This window comes from Vicugna pacos, chromosome 9 (genome assembly GCF_048564905.1).
Source record: "Vicugna pacos chromosome 9, VicPac4, whole genome shotgun sequence".
NCBI lineage: Eukaryota > Metazoa > Chordata > Mammalia > Artiodactyla > Camelidae > Vicugna > Vicugna pacos.
The window spans coordinates 62,402,182-62,414,648 of NC_132995.1; positions in this window are offsets into that span (position 1 = coordinate 62,402,182).

Below are 12,467 nucleotides of genomic sequence, written 5' to 3' on the forward strand. Positions count from 1 at the left end.
ACCTCTTGGGAAGTGATGGAAATGTTAGCTATCTTGATTGTGGTAGTGGTTTCATTGGTGCATACATCTATCAAAATTCATCAAATTGTACATTTGAAATATGTGTAGTTTACTGTACAGGAACCATACCAAATAAAGGTGTTAAAAATATACATATATATATATACTTGGCTAACATATGCCAATATAATAATGATTTAAGAGTGCCAGAAAACAATAATTATTAGTACTATTATTAATAATCATCTTTTAAAAATAATATATATACATATACTTGAATATATCATATTTATTGCATTTATAATATGCATAAATATTATATATAATTCTATATATACTATAGATAGATGATACATAAATAGATGTAAGACAGTATTGTGTGAGGTGCTTTGATGTTTTAAGAATATTATCCCTAATTTTTTACATTTTAAACAGCTAGTTTAAGAATTTGATTAAACCAACATCCTCCAAAGGTAGCTCTAATGTTCAGGTCACTTTTCCCATTTGTAAGATTGAACCTCAACCTGTCTCAAAAAGCAAGTATCCAGCAAGCCATCAAGCAAGCCATCATCACAGCTTTTAAATGAAAAAAAATGCAAGTGCTAAAATGTATTAGTACTTTTTGCTGGCTGCCCAATTTTCAGGAGCTATAATAAACGTTATATTTTAAACACACATTAATTTAACTATGGTCTTGGTTTTCACTTTTGTAACAATTACTCTTCTCACATTCTGTGTTGATTTCTTATGCTAAATGCTTGGCAGATGTGTAATCGACATATAAATTGGTCCTTGCATATCTAGCCAAAATTATTTTTGACAGCCTTTCATACCAGGCAGAATTCTCCAATAGTCTGTTTTTGGAGCCCAAGGCAACATTCAGGAAAATAAATCAGATAAATACAGCCATTTACAATGGTCCAACACATTTATTGTGAATGCTGCTATTCTCAGCATTTACCATATTAATACTTTTAAGCTGTGCAGATTTATATTAGAAAGAACTGGAAATGTTTAATCAGGATTTTTAATCTCTTGAGCATCTTTTAAAACATCACACAGAAATTTGATGGCAATGAGTTTAACAATGACTATCAGCACTAAGGATTATTATAATATTAATTGAAGTTCCATTCCTTCAGTTTAATGCAGTTCTAAGGAGGAAAAAATGACCAAAGTCAAACCACAAAAAGAAACGAAATCACTACTTGGTAATATTCCATAAGCCAGATAAAGATAGGCTAAAAGACACATTTATCTCCTGCCAGAGGCAGTTTCTTTGGCCTGCTCACATCCTAATCGAAATTCTGGCCTTAACTGTGGTTCCCATTAAGAGCCAGGCTATTTCACATACACTAGTTGATGGTGTAGCTGAAAACAAAATTGGCCCCATAATATGTTTTTGTGCTACTAGTCTCTGGTTGATAAAGTGCAGCAGCCCACAGGAGTTAGTGGTCATGCATCACTGTCCTGCATGCTTTTATTATGTCTTCTTGTCTCCTAAGCAGGAGTGGCAGCTGATGGGTGTTTTTAGTTGGTGTCACAGGTTCAGAAACCTCGGAATATTGCATCCTTAATGGGCAGTACACCAGGGACAGTATTGCAAATCAATTAGATATATTTCATATTAGAAATTAAGTTACCTGATTTCCAACATGTCTTCTGTTCTTGAAGAATGATACATTTATCTTCCTGGTTATTTGGCAGAAATTGGAACAACTGGGATTGAAGACTGTTTTCTGACTTTAAAGAATTCATCTGTCTTAGCAACTGAAACTGCTTTATATTCTAGCCCCAGAGCAGAAAGGCCCTGCTTTTCCCTGCCCTATATTATACAGGAGTGTTATGGATTTTTATTGCATTTGTGCAAACTCCATACTGTGTGGAAGGGCCATCTAAATAAGTAAATATCTTACTAAAGCTGCTATAAAGCCGTGGGGAAGGGTGGGTGGAAATAAAGCTGTAGCGATAATGATTTCAGAAATATTAATCTGTCTTTATATTATTGTCATATTGAAATGTACAATTTGAAATCCATTACCTTATTCTCCTGAGGGTCATATTTGGGTGCAAAGAAGCATTGATCTTGCACTTCACACTCTGAGAGATTTTATAGGCCTGGTACATAATGTAAATTTCTAAATATGTTAAAATGGGAGGAAATTACATAAGTGGTTGCAGACTATGACCAAGACTGCATTCAGGCAGCAAAAAAAAAAGTTCAAATTCATCAGTGAGCTGGCTCCTTTGGTCAATATAGGAAATGAATAATTCATAAAACATTCTATTAATATCTTTGGAGGCCTACTACGGAGAAAAGCACTCGCTCAGGCACTGAGGAGGGTAATGTTGAAGAAGACACGGCTCTTGCCCGTATCATCTAAATGGAGAGATTATACCATCGACCTATTTTTGGAGTTTCCTAAACATGTTCCTTTACTGAAACAGGAAATCATTCACCAGGTGAATTAAGAAAACCTGGCACACTGAATGTTACACATTTCTTGGTCTTGCTATCAATTTTCTGTTACCATGTTTATTACTTTAGGAAAGTAAACTCAGAAGACCCCGTTTACAATACATTTTATGTGGCATATATTTAAGATCTTTGACTGCCAAAGGCAATCTGGACTCAGTAACAACTGACCCGAAATATTCCAGTAATCTGACCATCCTCAGCTTTTCCTCTGACTCAGGTGCACAGTATTTTAACAAGTAAGAGCTGTTCGCTTATTTGTTTCTCAATATTCCAGCTTGATAATGTAGCTGGACCATTCATGAAGCACAAAAGTACTCAGATGCACTTAAAAACACTCTCAGTTTACATATTTGAATATGAGCCTCTGGAACAGTCCCTCTAGTTGGCACCTTTGATTCCATCCTTCATGGTGAGGTGGGCCCAGAGCCCTCGTGCTTCAGAATTAGAGTTAATTGAGTTTTAGCCCATTTGTTTAGAAATCAACCTTACAATGGAGGTGTCAGGAATACTTAGCAATGTATTATCTCCCAAAACTATGCAGCCAGTGTTTCCTGGGCACAAAGGAGCACTTATGTTCATTAACAAAACGTATCACCACAGCACGTTTAATTCCTACAATCTCTTAAATGTTGACATTTGGGGGTTGAATCTCTCCTTCCAGATTTTGCTGTTTTATTCTTCTGAGTGCAGGAAAGTGGTTCCCTGTACCCATCTCTGAAGGCTATCATCCTGCAAGGGTCTAACCTGTCCGGGCTTCTCCTCAACATGGTGGCATAGGAAGGAGGATCAGCCATATTCCTAGTGTGAAGAACTATGTCCAGTCTCGTCCACACTGGGGTTGATGTAGCAGTGGAAGTCCAGACAGCTTGATACTGACTAGGGGGACAGTTGGTGGTACAGGTAGCAAGGCCAGTCTCCCAAGGAGGAGCCTGGTAGGAGCTGATAGGGAGGTGGTCCACTTTTAACAAAAGGAAAATGAGGCAAAACTCAAGTCTTAAGAATTGGATGAGTAGGACAGGAGGAGGGCAGACAACAACTGGATAGACATGCAGCTACTTTAGGGCTCACATTAGTATATCAGAATTAGGGTTTACGACCTGCTCCAGACCCCGTAAGCTGGTGGTGTTGAAATTGCTACCCTAACTGGAATGGGTTCAAGGATCACAGAGCACCCGAGCGTTAAGTGTAGACTCTTCAATGTAGTGGTTGAAGGCAGAGATTGTCAGGCTCTCCCCAGCAGGGGGCACCAGCAGAGTCATCAAAAGGGCGGAATCTCAGTTCTGCTAAGCCTCTCTCTCTGCCCTGGGATTTACGGGCCCAAAGGATAGGATTTTCTAGGGAAGAGATCTTGCCTTATGCGTTGACAGATAAGTCAGGAAGCTACAGAAAGTCTGTAGGAGTAAAAAGGCTAAAAGGAAAAAGAAGGAAACCAGAGAGGTAGGCAGAGAAGTCAGCTAATGCAAAAAGAGCCCCGGGGGTGCTGCAGATACAGGCCGGACTGAGAGGGGGCCCAGGGAGGTCAGGTAGGGCAGGAGTCTCAGGCAGTCTGAGAGCAGGACTCGTGTTTCGTCCATCTTTGATTTCAGGTGAATAACAAGTAGAGGTATCATGGGAAAGGAAGAAAGGAGGAACAGAGGAAAGAAGATCACTAAATAAATGCGTAAACTAATAAAGAAGAAAAGTAGGGATAAAAGTTAATGGAATCTGGCTGGAAATTAGTAACATTAGATTCTGTTCTGACTCTGTCACTAATTAAATGCTGGACTTTGAATAGAAATTACTTGTATCTTGAGACTATAATTACTCCATCAATAAAATGTATGAGATATTTTTATCTTTCTTTTTTATTGAAGTATAGATGATTTACAATGTTTCAGGTGTACAGCAAATTGATTCAGATATATATATATATCAAGATACATATATATTACAAGATATTGAATATACTTCCCTGCCCTGTATAGTAGGTTCTCATTTTTTTCTTTTTTATATATGATAGTATGTATTTGTTAATCCCAAATTCCAAATTTATCCTTCACCCCCCATTCCCCTTTGGTAGTCATAAGTTTGTTTTCTATGTCTATGAGTCTATTTCTGTTTTGTAAGTTCATTTGTATCATTTTTTAAGTTCCACATATAAGTGATATGAAATAATATTTGTCTTTCTCTGTTTGACTTACTTCATTTAGTAGGATAACCCCTAGGTCCATCCATGTTGCTGCAGACAGCATTATTTCATTCTTTTTTATGGCTGAGTAGTATTCCATTGTATATATGTACCACATCTTTATCCATTCAAGGCTAGATCATCTTTTTTTCTTGAAGTTTAACAAATATTTTTTGCATGTCTACTAACTGCAAAGCATCGAGTTTTGAAGAGACTGAGATGATAATACTCTAAACTAGGAAATATCAGAGCTCCAGTTCTAAAGGGTTCCCTTTGTTCTGTGACTAGTTTTGTAAGCCTTGCTAAGAATGAGTGCTACTGGGCCACAGCTTGATTAAAGCCAGAGGTGAGAGGTCTATCCTCCTCTGACACATACAACAGATAAAGGGTTTGCATTACATGTGGACTTTACTAATCAGAATATTATGATTTTGCAGTCATCTCCCCCACTCCCTCCACCTATGCATTTGTTGTGTGAAAAGTGTGAGTGGATGAACAACAATTGAGCACCTAATGTACGTAAGATGAGGAACTGAGTATTTTCACATACATAATTCTCATTTAACTCTCATCTCATGTGGCTTAGATAACTTTTTTTGTATTATTTTATGGGTGAAAAACTGAGACAGAGAGGGAAAAATGGATTTGTCAAGGTCACTTTACCCCTAACTCCAGATAGTTTGAATCCAAGGCTAGAACCCTCTCTGCTACATTATAGCACATCTTAACATTAGCTTGTTCTGAATAACATAGTGGATAAACTTGCTGAAATAGTAGGCTTTTTCTGAAAGCCAATCTTTGCCATTAAAGCATTTGGCAGGAAGTTCTGTTCACATGCACACTGAAGTTGGCATCTTGCTGGTGGATTTATAAATTCAAATGAAGTTTGATGGGGTGGGAAATCAAGGCAATTTATCCTATAGAAAACATATATACTATATATATATATCCCCATTTTACATTCACATGAATTGATATATATAGTATATATATATATATATATATAAAACTGATAAATATTTAAATGTATATCTGATTTTATATATTATATATATATCAGTTCATTTGAGTGACTATGTAAACAATGGGCTTCAGTTTAAATTGGTTTAGCATTTCCAGCTGTGCACATGAACCCATGTAACTCAGTCACGAGGCATTCTAGGACTGCAGTTGGCTGGTAAGGTTATGGAGGGAAGTTGGGAATGGTAAGGTTGCAGGCTAGGATAATAAACTCAGCTTTAGGACAGGTTCCAAGGAAGAGTGTCCAACTTCCCAAGTCTTAAATCCTAGGGGGAAGAATAAAATCTGAGTGCAAGCTGGGAAATTCACAATAGCCACGGGGTCCAAGCTAGCGGAAGATGCAGGGCCACAGGACGCACAAGGCTGTGGTAAGCCTGGTAGTCTAGGGGGTAGAATCTGTGGAGCTCCCAGAGGCTCATCTGGCATAAATAAGAACTCCAGTCTATGGCAGGGTTCAGCCTTTTGGGGGCCTAATAAGAGCTAAAAAGAGAAATGGGATCTCAAACAAGAGAGTCAAGGTTTCAAGGATGGGGTTTTGGTCTCAATGGGCAAACTGCAGAGACAGTAGCAAGCTAAGGTAGAGGTTTGGTCCTATTGCCAGGCAAAACATGGCAGGGGTTTGGAACAGGATGAAGCTATAGGCAATGGGGGGCCCATCCCAGGCACACTGGGCTCTTAGGGCAACAAGATAGATTCTAGACCTACCGCCATAGGTGAGGGTAGGAAAGAGACGTCCAATATATTCTGACAAGTTTGTTTAGAACTGGCTCAAGAACTGAGTTGCCCTGAGTGAAGACTATAAATGAAGATTTTCAAAATTTACAGCTGAGTCTGGGTTGGGATGGGATTGACATGTCACAACACGGTTTAGTTTTATTTACATCCATTTTCTAACCGAGTGACATAACTTTTGCATTTTATCTCAGGTGTGATGAAACCCCCAAAGAGTTGCATTCATATTCTTCTGTCATTATAGTCCTCAGTATTAACTGGATCATTCTGGGCCTTTATACACTTTCATTAACATTATTACCATTGTAATGCTGTTCTATAGACTTGTTCTTGAATTGCTTTGTCAACATCATTGCAAAACCTAATTGACAAAGTAATTACCTGTAACATTATGTCTGTAGATTAATAAAATATGTTTTGGTTTTCACCAGAATGTCAATATAAAGAAACCTCAAGCAAAATTCCCCCTTGACTTTACAGTATTTCTATAGATTTCCATAAATACCTGCTAAAGCTTTGTAAATTTTATGTCAATTTATGCTCAGCAGTTCATACTAATATCAACTCAATCAGATCATTAAAATAATCCCTTTTAGCTCCTGAAATTAATCTTACTGGGGCTCACCTATAGCCTCACAATAAATTACCTCACAGAAGGAACATGAGGACACACATAAAAGGAATTTTCTAGATATTCTAAAATATTCTCAGTCAAATCCATTTTGCAAAAAAAAAAAAAAACAGAAAACACTATGAAAGCATCATTTGTAATGCACATCTTGTAAGGGAAAGTTAATATATTTTGTAGTGTTCTAAAGCCACTCAATTGCTCCTACAAATGTTAAGATTCCCATCTGCGAACAAATAATTGGTGCATACTGGGGAGCTTTACTGCTTGTCTCATCATTAATTGCACATTTCATCTATGATTAGAGGTATGACTGTGCCTGATTTTTCAATAAATTACCCAGAACCAGAAAAAGCCATGCAGGTGTTTCAATGTCTGATTGCAGTCTCTTATACACAGAGGTTCAAGAAGAAACTTTGGATTTATGTAAATGCATACCCTAACATTATAGTTTTAACTCTTTGGTTGGCCTATTTGCTGACAGAATTCCAGTCTTCTCTTAATATAAAAAAATTTTTTTTCCTGAAAATCACCCTGCCATGTGAGAACACAGACTGCTGGGTCATTCTGAGAGCCATCCTAATTCCCGTCAGGACCCCAAACCCCAGTATTCTTCATCTACTTCTGGAATAACTTCATTCCTGTATATGGCATCTTTCTTTCTTCTTAAAAATGGTACAAATTCAGGAGCACTCATTTTTAACCTTTGCGTTGAGGAACACGACTAATATGTTCATTATGGTCTATCAGGGTTTTTTTGTAATTTTTTATTGAAGTATAGTTGATTTACAATATTACTTTCATGTGTACATCAAAGTAATTCAGTTATACATTTTTTTCAGATTCTTTTCCATTATAGGTGATTACAAGAAATTGAATATAGTTCTATGTGCTATACAGTAGGACCTATACAGTAGGACCTATTTTATATATAGTAATGTGTATTAATCTGCAACCCCTAATTTATTCCTCCCCATACTTTCCCCTTTGGTAACCAAAATTTGTTTTCTATGTCCATGAGTCTGTTTTTGGTTTGTAAATGGAATTTGTATCATTTTTTTTAGGTTCCACATATAAGTGATATCGTATGATATTTATCTTTCCCTGTCTGACTTACTTCACTCAAGACGGGTCTATCAGTTTTTTAATAAATAAGCATTCATGCTTCATGATCATTTTTCTGCTATTATACTATTCAAAAAGCATGTAACATATATCAGCACCATAATGCTACTGGAAATATGAAGATGAATCCTCACAGATGTGGTCTAAGGTAGGGCTTGAAAAGGTGGACTTCTCAGTTTGAATCCTGGTTCTGTCATTTCCTGGCTATGTGATCTTGTCACCCTGCACTCAGTTTCTCCATGTGTGAAATAGTGCAAGAGTAATATTACCCACCTACGGCGCTGTTGAAGTTTACTGCATAAAACGTGCTTAGCACAGTCCTGACTTAGCACAGTGTATTCACTGCTCCCTATCTTGGCTATTAGTATAAGGGAGTGCACATTCCCATCAGGAGACAGATCATATCATACACACTAAATATAGTACAGTAAAGCCCTCTAATGGAGCTCTGAACAAAATGCCATAGGTACTCTGATGAGAAAGAGAATCATGAGTTCATTTAGAATCAGTTTTATTGAGCTTTCTTTGAAGTGGTAATCATGGCTGACAGGAAGGGTGGGGTCTCAGAAGAGGTGACTGCTAATCTGAGCCTTGAAAATTGAATTCGCCAGTGGGAAAAGGGTGTAACAGACGTCCAAGGAGCTAGCGCATGAGCAGCTAGCATGAGCAAAGGCTTGGTAATGTGTAAGTAGGTGGCATGTCTAGGGACCAGCAAGTGGTATGGAAGGAACACAGAAGATGCTGCCAGAAAGACAGGTCAGGGCCAGGGTTCAATCATCACAGCAGCACCAGAGGGCAATGTGATCAAATCTATGTTTTACAAAAATAACTTGGCTACTTCCTGGAGGATGAAATACATAAGAGAGAGACTGAAAGCAGGGAGCCTGTTATGAAATGATCATGACAGTGAGGATGGAGAGGTGAGGACAGAATAGAGAGGGACTCGGAGAGAGAAGAGAAAGCATTTAGTGATGGACTGGATGTGGGGCAGGCAGAGAAAGAATTCAGGGATGACTTCATATTCCTACATGAAATAAGAAAAACAGGAAGAGAAGCAAGTTTGGAGAGAGAGAGAGATAATGAGTTCAGTGCTATAAATATTAAGTTTGGGGTATCTTCAGTAAGAATACCCAAGTGAGGAGTTTAGAATATAATTCCAGAGTGGAGGATAGACCCTCCCATGATGGTAAAGAGAAGGGGAAAAGGGAGGAAGTGGCACTTTAAAAAACAATCTTTCTATCTATGCACAACCCAGCAGGTCCTATGAAACAGAATCAGAACTGGACAGATACTGTTCCAAAATAACCCATGTACACCAGCAAAACCAGTTCACTCACTGTACCTTCATATGCCTTGTGCCTTCACTCGGCCCCTTTCCTTTCCTCCATTCAACGTATACTGATTAAGCACCAATTTTTTTGCCAGGAACTATTCTAGATTTTGGTGATGCAGAAGTGAAAAAGTCAAAACCCTGCCATCAGGGAGTATATATCTCAGCGCAGGAGACAGTCAATAAGCAAGTAGCCAAATAAAGATAAAATATAATTTCAAGTAAATAAATGCAATAAGGAAAAAAAAATAAAGCAGGTGAATGGTTAGAAAGTTACCAAAGTGGGAGAGGAAGGGGAACTCTGAAATTGAGCCATTGCAGTCAGGGCAGTCGTTTCTGATGAAGTGACATTTTAAATGGAGACCTAAAGTAATGGAGAAAGCCATGTGAAAATCTGGAGGAAGAGCATTTCAGGCAGAGGGAAGAGCAAGTACGAAGACCCTGAGGTAGCAACTAGCTTGGTATGATTGAGAAACAACAAGGCAGCCAGGTTGGCTAGAGTAGACCAAATAGTCACAGGGTAGCTTGTGACACTTCTGGTACTAGTGTATTGTTAACTAAATACTGTTGTGAAGATGTTCATTGATTTATATCCTATCTTCCCAACTCCACGTCAGCTCATTGAGGGCAAAGTCTATAATCAAACTTCATACTCCCACAGTACCTAGAACAATGCTTTGCACATAGTAGGTGTTCTTCATTCATTTATCTATAATTGTAATCGGTGGTAATCTCTAGGCCTGCCTCATCCCACTCTCAAACACTTTTGGGCTAGTTCCAGAGGCTGCTAACCATCTGGCAAACCATTGGTAAGCTATTTCTAATACTGTTGGGATCAGTAAGAAACTCATGCCACGTCCAGAGCAATATAGAAAACCCAGACACCAAGATATACCTTTGCTGTTTGCAAACCTGATGGTTTTGCTAAGGCTCTAATATTGAAGACTAAAATATGAGGAAACTCTACACATGCTCAGAGAAGTTGTCAGCTTTGCCAGAGTTCTATGCATAAACATTATAATAATATTATTATTATCCCACAGGGGTGTCATGAGGATTAATGAGACATTTTCAAATCACTTTGAGCTGCTCCACGGGGGGTACTAAATAAATGGTATGTGTTCCTCCTGAAGTGGCATTTTTGACACTGGTTTGTTGTGATGGGTTCTGCTGTCCAACAGGGCTGGAGTTCGCCCACCAACTCATTTCCTATAAACAACAGGCAAGCCATCAGAAGGCAGTGGTTTTCAGTTAAAATAAATACAAATTGAAGTGAACTAGTTGGCAATCAGGAGAAAATAGGCTGCTGTTAGAAATCTAGTATTTAGTAAGCACTCCCAGAGATTGACATAAGCATTTCACAGTGTGATACAGTAGAGTCAACACTGGATTTGGAAATGATCCAAGATTTTAGGCCCAGCTCTGTCACTAACCAGCTGTCTCAACTTGAACAAACAGCTAAACTTCCCTGGGCTTTGAACATAAAGTAAGAAGCTCATAAACAGTCATCTAAACAAGGCCAGCACATGAAAGGAATGGAAACAGTCATTTCTGAAGGGGAGAGATCACAGCAGAAGAAGCCTGTGACCATCCATCACAGGACCAGCTTCTGTTCTGCTCTTCCTTGCCATTGATTAATATTAATTTCAGTACTAATTCCTGCAAATGGAGAAATAAATCACTTTCTAGATCAGACATAGAAGTGCATGAAACATTTGGTCTTTAAAAATAGGGTCTTTGCCTCTCTACAAGCCATCCTTGCAGCAAACCGTCTGTCTTATTCTTAGATTTAAATATATGAATGATTGATTATACTGCTTCCCTAATTACCAGCTCAAATACAGTGTTCTAGTTTTGTGAGAGGATTCTACATGGTCGTCCACTTTTACCATCTTACAACATATGGTACTATCTGCAGTGCCTGGCCCTGACCTGAAGGCAAAGTGGAAGATAAAAGGCCAGAAAAACAAACATGGGTGCTTGTTGCACTCAGAAGCGGCAGAGGGGGAATAACTAAATACTGTACTGTGAGGTCAGTTTCTCCTCATCCCTCGTCCCAGGAATCCCAGTGGTCTTGGGCTCAGAATAAAAAGAAATGTTGACACTCCAGAGCAGATGGAAACACAGAGAATTACTTGTTGGGGAATTAATTCAACAAACATATACTGAGTTCCTACTGTTTATCAGGCATTTTGGTAGTTGCCAGGAATATAAATTGGATAAGATCTGGCTCTGCCCTAGAGAACCTCATAGGTGGGAGTATTGTGGAAGCAATGACCACAAATCACTCTTACTTGAAGCCGAACTGTCAGCTAAGATAGGATGGGGAGGGAGTTGGCTGCAAAACACTTCCTCTTCTTAAATGAGCTGAATGATAGAATCTGAAATATGTTTTTTTAAGCCTAGTATTGACTCTAAATTGGAGTTGCTAAAATGTCTGGAACAGAAATTGTGATCAAAGTGACCTCAACAATTTGGAGAAATAATGCAGGTTCAGAGGAGGTAACTTTAAGTTATTATCTCCAGGCCAAAATCAAACAGAGATAAAGGTTGTGGAACGAATGTTCTCGCAGTTTAACAACTAGAACGTGCCAAATTCCCTGCGGCAAGGACAGCGGTTGAACATCAACAGAGGGTCTAGGTACCGGTCTCGCTCCTGTCCCTCCCACCACAGACTTAGGATGGGATGTGAATTTACTCCTATATTCCCACCGACAGGAAATCTCACTGTACTGAAAAGACCAGGCTGTCCTCTCCAAACCCAACCAGAAACTTGCTCTTTGAATCCTCCCAATGGCTGAAATCTCAGCGACGAAAGGTAGTGTGAACTATTCACTACAGAAGCAAAGTCCTGTATGCCTTAAACGACCATTTTCTTCAGACTCCGGGTGTGCAACTCGTCGGTACCCACTACTCCGCTGGGCTTCTCATTCAACAAGGAGCTCAATTACTTAGAGCCCTCTCAGCCTAGCGGTCTTTCACCCTC